The 8,494-nt window shown below is 44.4% G+C and overlaps 1 long non-coding RNA gene across 1 annotated transcript; it reads right to left on the reverse strand.

Annotated features, from left to right (window-relative positions):
- Positions 1-4,380: 4,380 nt before the first annotated feature.
- LOC147982240 (uncharacterized) lies at positions 4,381-8,070 on the reverse strand. The gene is made up of 3 exons (XR_015600013.1): positions 7,568-8,070; positions 6,197-6,424; positions 4,381-4,684 (listed from the first exon to the last, which is right to left on the reverse strand). It is a non-coding gene; the product is annotated as an uncharacterized LOC147982240 (long non-coding RNA).
- Between the last annotated feature and the right edge of the window lie 424 nt (positions 8,071-8,494).

Here is an 8,494-nt window from a genome sequence, read left to right on the forward strand (position 1 = left end):
AACAGTGGACACATAGTAGACCGGCTTTTGAAGGGGGAATTTGTGTCCGTCCGTTTCTCGTTCGACGACGAGCACTGCGCTTACGACCTGATGGGTTACTGCAATGTATAATAGCATTGGTTCGCCAATGTTTGGTGCGTCCAGGACTGGGTTTGTTGCCAAGATGGCTTTTATTTCGTCGAGTCCGGCCGTGGCTGCATCCGTCCACTCGAAGTGTTCGGTACGCCGAAGGAGGCGGTAAAGGGGTAGGGCCTTTTCTCCCAAGCGGGAGATAAAGCGGCTTAGAGCCGCCACGCATCCGGTTAATTTTTGTGTTTGTTTGAGGTCCTTCAGGATATCCAATTGTGACAGAGCTCGGATCTTGGCTGGATTTGCTTCAATTCCTCTACCGGATACAATGAAGCCCAAGAGCTTTCTGGCTGGAACGCCGAAAACGCATTTTTCCGGGTTGAGCTTGATGTCGTACGTTTGGAGGTTATCGAAGGTTAGCCTCAAGTCGTCTACTAGAGATTCGACATGTCTTGTTTTAACGACCACATCATCTACGTATGCCTCCACTGTTTTGCCGATCTGGTTTGCCAGACATGTCTGAATCATGCGCTGATATGTTGCGCCGGCGTTTTTGAGCCCGAAGGGCATTGTGTTGAAGCAGAATGGGCTGTATGGTGTGATGAATGCCGTTGCGGCTTGGTCTGACTCTGCCATCTTTATTTGATGGTAGCCGGAGTATGCGTCGAGGAAACACAACGAATCGTGTCCTGCGGTAGCGTCGATAATTTGATCGATGCGGGGGAGAGGGAAGGGATCCTTTGGGCAAGCCTTGTTAAGGTCTTTCAAATCAACGCACAGGCGCCAGGACTTGTCCTTCTTTGGTACCATCACCAGGTTTGCTAGCCAGTCCGGGTGTTTTATATCTTTGATGAATCCGACCTCCAATAGCTTGGCTAGTTCCTCTCCCATGGCCTGTCTCTTATGTTTGGAAAAACGCCGAAGAGCCTGTTTGACTGGCTTGAATCCTTTTAGGATATTTAAGCTGTGTTCGGCCAGCCTGCGTGGGATTCCTGGCTTGTCTCAAGGGTGCCAGGCGAAAATGTCCCAGTTCTCTCGTAGGAACTCTCGCAGTGCGGCATCTACATCAGGGTTTAACTATGCCCCGATGGAAGCTGTTTTATTGGGGTCCGTTGGATGGACCTGGAATTTGACTATTTTGTCCGCCAGTTTAAAGGAGGTGGACTTGGATCTTTTGTCGAGTATTACATCGTCCCTATTCACCATGGAGCGCAGCACAGTCAGTTCCTCAGTCGCTAGGGCTCCGGATAGTGCCTCGAGGGCCAGTGCGACTGTCTTGTTTTCGGCGCGGAGTGCTATGTCCGGATCACTAGCGAGAGTGATGATTCCGTTAGGCCCGGGCATCTTGAGCTTCATGTACCCGTAATGGAGTATTGCTTGGAAGATTGTAAACGCTTCCCGCCCTAGCAGAGCGTGATATCCGCTACTGAACGGGGCCACTTGGAACATGACCTCTTCGGACCTGTAATTATCTGGCGTGCCGAACACCACATCTAGTGTGAGTTTTCTTGTACAGCGCGCTTCCCGACTGGGGATTATTCCTCTAAAGGTTGTGCTGCTTCGCTCAATGCGGTTCTAGTCTATTTCCATTTTTTGAAGGGTTTCCTCATAAATGAGGTTCAATCCGCTGCTGCCATCCATGAGAACCTTGGTAAGACGAAAGTCGTCCACTATTAGACTGAGGACCAATGCGGCTGGTGCTCGGGCTGTTCGGAATTTAGGTTCATCACTGGCGTTAAAAGTAATAGCCGTGTCACTCCATGGGTTTATTGTTGCTACTAGGTAGACTTCGGCAAGGCTGCGGAGTGTTCTTTTTCGCATATTATTTGATGCGAAAGTCTCGAAGACTGTTAATACCGTACTGGTGTCTCTAGGGTGGCTTTCTGTGTCTTCTGGAATTAGAAGATCTTCGCCAATTTTTGCCACCTGCCGGAGTATCCAACATACTCTAAGGCTGTGAGTTGGTGTGGCGCCCCCTGCACTGTGAATTTTGCAGGGTCCATTAAGCCATCCTTCCAGTACAGTTCCATGCCCTGTAGAGGGCTTTTGCTTTTTGTTATTGAACCCGGGTGTCTGGCGATGATGCACCCTTTTATTTCGGACTGGGTTTGTATTCAGGGCCGGATTGTCCCAAAATTTTATTTCGGTTTTCCAGGCGCTTTTCATCGCACAGTACTTTCGTACTATGGACGTCAAGTCAGCGAAGCGTGTAATATCACGGCGACTTATGGCATTGAGGATTCCCTCGTCTATGCAATTATTGCAGAAGAATGAAATCGCGTCTTCCTCGCGGCAGTCCTTTATCCTGTTCATAACCAGGAGGAATCTGGCCCAGTAATGATGTACTGTTTCTTCCGGCTCTTGCCTAATTTGGGATAGATCGCTTATTTACGGGTGGGTGGGTGGAATCAAATCCGAAACCTCACCCAATCTGAGACCCAGGGGCCAAGGAGTTTCCGAACTCGGAAGTTTGGATTCTTGGATGCTGTCCAATGAATCTAGCCCGTCGCCTGACTTTAAGTTCAGGTCTTGAGTGATGTCCTCCCCTCCGTCGGTATCCGGCTTGGAGGGATCGAGAATCCGGACATAGCTAGTCCTTAAGATAGATGAAGGGTCGCCGCACTGTCCCTCTACCACGACAACGTGATGGGTGACCTGGGGAGAGTTAATCTCTCTCAGATCGGGTTTAGGCCCAATCTGGTCGTAATACGTAGCGACTCCCAGGGCGGCGATGCGATCCAAGAGCTCGTTTAGGGAAGAGAGCTTCATTGGATCTAGCTGCTCGGCGAATTCCGAGCTGATGTGAAGATTGCTTTCAATGACCCGAGAGGTCATCGTCGGCGCAGCAGCTGAACAGGCGGTCATAAGGAAACCACCTAACCGGAGAGTTTGGCCGACAGCCAAAGCTCCCTTAGCAACGGTGCCGTCTTTAAAGACGGGATGAGGCATCCTTCCTGATGGCAACGACACAGAGGAACTCTCAATGAAAGCACCAATGTCGGTGTCAAAACCGGCGGATCTTGGGTAGGGGGTCCCGAACTGTGCGTCTAGGCGGATGGTAACAGGAGACAAGGGACACAATGTTTTTACCCAGGTTCGGGCCCTCTTGATGGAGGTAAAACCCTACTCCTGCTTGATTAATATTGATGATATGGGTAGTACAAGAGTAGATCTACCACGAGATCAAGGAGGCTAAACCCTAGAAGCTAGCCTGTGGTATGATTGTTATTCGTCCTATGGACTAAAACCCTCCGGTTTATATAGACACCGGAGAGGGCTAGGGTTACACAGAGTCGGTTACAATGGTAGGAGATCTACATATCCGTATCGCCAAGCTTTCCTTCCACGCCAAGGAAAGTCCCTTCCGGACACGGGACAAAGTCTTCAATATTCTATCTTGATAGTACAGGAGTCCGGCCGAAGGTATAGTCCGGCTATCCGGACACCCCCTAATCCAGGACTCCCTCAGAGCCCCATAGAACCCGTAAACCACCATGTTGGCGAAACTTGGTCTGTCCTCCGCACAATCACATCAATGTGAGCGGAACTGAATTTTTTTAGCTCGACGTCCACATCCTGGGACCAAAATAGTCCAATGCCGCCGCTCAAACCCGTACTATTAACAGCAAAACATCCTGCGAATCCCAACGTGTGTTGCAGGCTCTCTACTCTTTTCGCTAATATTTTCATTTCCATGACAAAGAGTAGAAGGGGTAACTCTTGCTTCACAATATTGCGAAGCTCTCGAACTGCCTCGGGGTTCCCAAGCCCCCGGCAGTTCCAACTTATGCAGCTCATTGGTATGGGCAGGACTTCCTTGCAGTCTCTGCCGAATTCTTAGGTCTGGGTTTCTTCTTCTTTGCTTCCCTCTCTAACACTACAAGAAATGTGTTAATACGTGACAGATCCAGTCCGTCACAGATGAGTGGAAAACCGTCAAGGCTGCGCATCGATGACGGATTCGGAATCTGTCATGTATATCGCGTCATAATTTGGCACTATACCTTCCATGACAGTTTTTGTCTGTCATCGATATGTATCTAGGCCCATCCGGCCCGGGACTCTGTGATGTGGAAGCAACATGCACATGACGTGGCACCTACATGAATCTGACGTGGCAGTCAACATGGCCCATATAGTAACCAGCCCAATTAGTGTTTGGGCCCACTAATTTCATCTGATCCAGCCCATCAACTTGTTTTTTCAATGATGCCCATTAGGCTATCAGTTTTTTTAGTCCAACCTATTAGCCTCTTTTTTAGTCCAGCCCTTTTTTTATCCAACATAATATACGATCCAGCATAATATACAGAAGACAACGAAATTTATATTCATTCAACAATTAGCATTTGTTCACATGACAATACAGACTTCCAATAGTCCAGTCTGATTTCAAAGCACCAAACTAAGCTTAATACAGAAACATCAGACATATCTAAAAGGACCTATAAGCATATATTTTAAAATTTTCAGTAACATGACTTTGGTGAAAAAATGAACTACTAGCTGATTTAATCTAAAAGGCCATAGATGCTTCCATTCCAGGTAGCTATTTGGACCAAGTAATTCCTGCGAAAAAACTTCAATCTCTTGTAACACGGGCTGATTGCCAAACCTGCATAGAATCCAAAACACATACAAAAAATTATAGTAAGTAATAACGATCAGGTATGAAATGAAAATAGAGTAATAATATTAATATATTAAGGTACCATGAAAATGTGGGCAACACACATAAAAACGAGAAGACTAATTACGAGTTAACAGTTTTGTCCTATAAATTTGACATTTATCATCCAAACATAGAAAAGTATACATCACTTTAATTGTCCCAAACAAAGAATGGACTTATCATTTCATATTCATCAAGTACCATTAAAAAAATCAAGTTTATAGGTGCGTGCACATGACAGGATTTAGTGTATCGAAATGGATGGTTTCATGCAATACAATGTACTCCCTCCGTCCAATAAAATAGACAGGATTTAATGTATTTAGAACTAAAATACATCTAGATACATCCATTTCTCCGACGAGTATTTTGGGACGGAGGGAGTAACATTTTGCATGCCCAAGAAGCTTGCAAAAACGTCTTATTATGGGACAGAGTAGTAGTTCATAGTGAACAAAACCTTAAAATAGTAATGCTGGAGGCCTACTTTCTTCATCAATTAAACCTAATTCATGTCAATAAACTTGCTATTTTGCATTTCAAATAAAACACTCCAAGGAAAGACCATTTTAGGAAATTAAATGATCCACTTAATTATATCATTATGCTAACAGTAGACTTCTTTAAAAGGGCCAATATTCGCAAGCATCATAGAACTTCAGTTAAACATTTCAGAACAAAGTTGAACCTAATGGTTCAGATTTACACCAATGCTTTCAGACCATAATCGTCACATCTAGATTAACCAAACCCAGGAATTGGTAGCACCAGGATTCCAGTTAGCATCATATTGCATCTGTGTAGCATTGGAAGATGTACCAATTCACTTCAGTTTAGTTAACTGGATTAGGCATAACAATCATAAACATTTCAGGCAAATTTTCAGGAATTTATGAATCTATGTAAATAGTAGGCGTCAATTTCGCTTTAGGTATTGCCTTTTCTAAAAGATAACACATTTGGGTGGATGAAAGAAGAAATTTAATGCCCACCAAAATAATGTTCACCATGAATTGCATGAAATATATTGTGAAGAAAAGTAACATATGTAAGACGAAAAAAACAGGCATTGTCCCATTTAGAGATTAGCCTCCATGGCATACAAGGTTTATAATTATCTCTTCTCACACTTCAATATAACAAACTGCAATCTACAATACCTGCAAATCTGGGTCCAATTTCAAGTATTCTTGTGAAACTCTTTCAATATACAGATTATTACAAATTCAAAAGACATACCATAAGCATGTTCAGTACCTATGCACTAACCATAGTACATCGTCAATTAATAGATGGCAGCATTTACATTGGTAAATTATTTACATAGATAGGGAAAATATCAATTGCAGGTCAATATGCACATCCATCTCAAGTGATTCCAGGAAGCATAAAAATATATTAGATTATAGCTCGACTAAAGGCATACAACATAAACATCCAAGCTTTGAGTATTACCTGGCCGGGAGAAGCAGCAGAGAAGGAGGCAGAATCGATGAAGGGGAGGCAGAGACAGGAAGCTAGGAGAAGCAGCAGCTTTATGAACATTGCCTTTAGGAGACTGCAGCAGGGGTGGAGAAGACATCCACGATGACAAGGGGACATGAATCAGAGTTCCATGCTCTCTATTTCCACATTATATTAGTTTGTTGGTTGGTGGCATGAATCAGAGCTGCATAGATTTACCTGCAGAATTAGGGTACAAATCAGAATTGGATCCAGTACATATCTCTATTTATTTTTTATGCTTGATGCAGCTGGTCGCATGATTCACTTGATTGGTATGATTTTCCTCATTTTTGGAACTCCTGCCTTTATATGTTTCAGCAGGGCATACTTCCTACCACCATGAATCATATGAAACTTTATCAATTGCAGAGTCACGGTCGATGATTTGATTGTAGATTTAAATTCACCTCTTATATGAGGACCAGAGAGAATGTAAAATCAATAGGCGCAAGTACCCAGCTGATCCAAATTACGTCTAACTAGCATCCGTTGGTGGTACGACTCAAGTTGGAGAATAGTGTGCAGTTAAGCACTACGTAGTAAGAGAATGGCATGCTAATTTACTTTTCAACAGTCCTCGGTGTTATTATGATTGGTTTGCAGTTTCCAAAATTGAGTGTATTCATGGTCATCTCACAGAATGAGAAAAAAGAGAGCATGAAACTTGTGAGTTAGTAATACCTTACTTTCAACAACAAGAATTAATTTCCCTATTTGTACAACAACAATACAGATCAGTAAAAACAAAAAATGTCTATCAGCCAGTTTTAGACATGGTGACAAAATACCAGTAAAAACTTAAACACGCCATAGCTATATACTGAAATTTTCTCTAGAGGATATTTTACATTGCCTTTATAAAATAATAACTTTGCTTCTGTAGATGAATAGCTATACATTGAAACATTCTATACATGAATAGCTCGTGTAGCTGAATCAGTGGGCAATGGAAAATGTATCCCTTAAGTGTAAATGTTGGTGGTGTCCAGATTATTAGTATTATTTTGTTACCAGGAAACTATTAGGAAAAGCACAAATAAGAATACACTCACTAATGTCCATGCCCTGTAATATTTTCTGAAGATTAAATTTATTAAGCTAAATTTTGAGTACAAATTTCTAATGGTTTAGTCTTTAATGTTTTCATAGTTTCAGCTGACTTGCTCTAAAAATATGATACAGAGATAATACTACCCTGTTTGTTTGTCTACGCTAGCTGAAATAGCAATTTCTCCTCCGCTTTAGCCTCTAAATCAGAAGTTTTAAAAGCTATCTCTGAATTAACTTTATTTGACTAGATCCACTACATCAGGATATTACCTTCACAACAACACCTTGAGGAAACGCGCACGACGGACAAAGAAGACGACCGCGATGACGAGGGGGCCGACGGTGGCACTGCTGACGGACTTAGACCCAGCCACATGGGCCGCCCATGTACTCTGGATCTGGGGCAGTGTCACTCCTGTACCTCACCTTGGCTCGCCACTGGACGGAGATTGATCCGTCCAGACCGCTGGGGACCAAGGGGACTTCCATATCCGGTAGTCCATCGCGCCGCCACCGCTGCCTCCTTAGCTCGGGGGTAGGACTGGGTTGCCGTAGCTTGAGGGGGGCAATCTGAATGAGGAGGGGCATAGTGTGGCCTTGATGGGGAGGGATCCGGCGCGGGATAGATGGGGAGGGGCCCGCCGCGGGGTGTTTCAGCGGCGGCGGCGCCGGCGCCGACATGGAGCGGCGGGAGGAGGATAGGTGGAGTGGCGGCGGCTGATGGTTGGTACGGGAGATGGAGAAGAGTACTAGGGTTAGGTTGGTGTGGACTCGCAGTTAAATGGGCTGGCTCGAAAATATCAACTCCCTGCGCCGGCAAATTAAAATTTTCCTTCTTACGCGTGCTCTCTCAATTTCGGCCTCCGATTTTTTCATCGTGCTGACATGTGGACCAAACAAAAGACACATACACATCAGCAGGAGCCATCGGTGATGGTCCAAATAATGTATAAAGAAAGATAAGTGTCGGCCTGGTCGATGGATGACAGTTTCTGTGACAGACACTCGATGTCTGTCATACAGGAGCTATAGTTTTGAGGCACATTTGTATATTGCTCATTCATGACGGTTTCCGTGACAGTCCCTTGGAATGTCACCAGAAATCCGTCACGGATTAACAGGATTCTTGTAGTGTAATTCTTGTCCATCCCCAAGTGCTGCTACGTTTACATCCTCCTCCCGAGTAGGGTCAATGTT

Source organism: Triticum urartu, chromosome 3A (assembly GCF_056163025.1).
Source record: "Triticum urartu cultivar PI428250 chromosome 3A, HENAU_Tu73, whole genome shotgun sequence".
Lineage (NCBI taxonomy): Eukaryota > Viridiplantae > Streptophyta > Magnoliopsida > Poales > Poaceae > Triticum > Triticum urartu.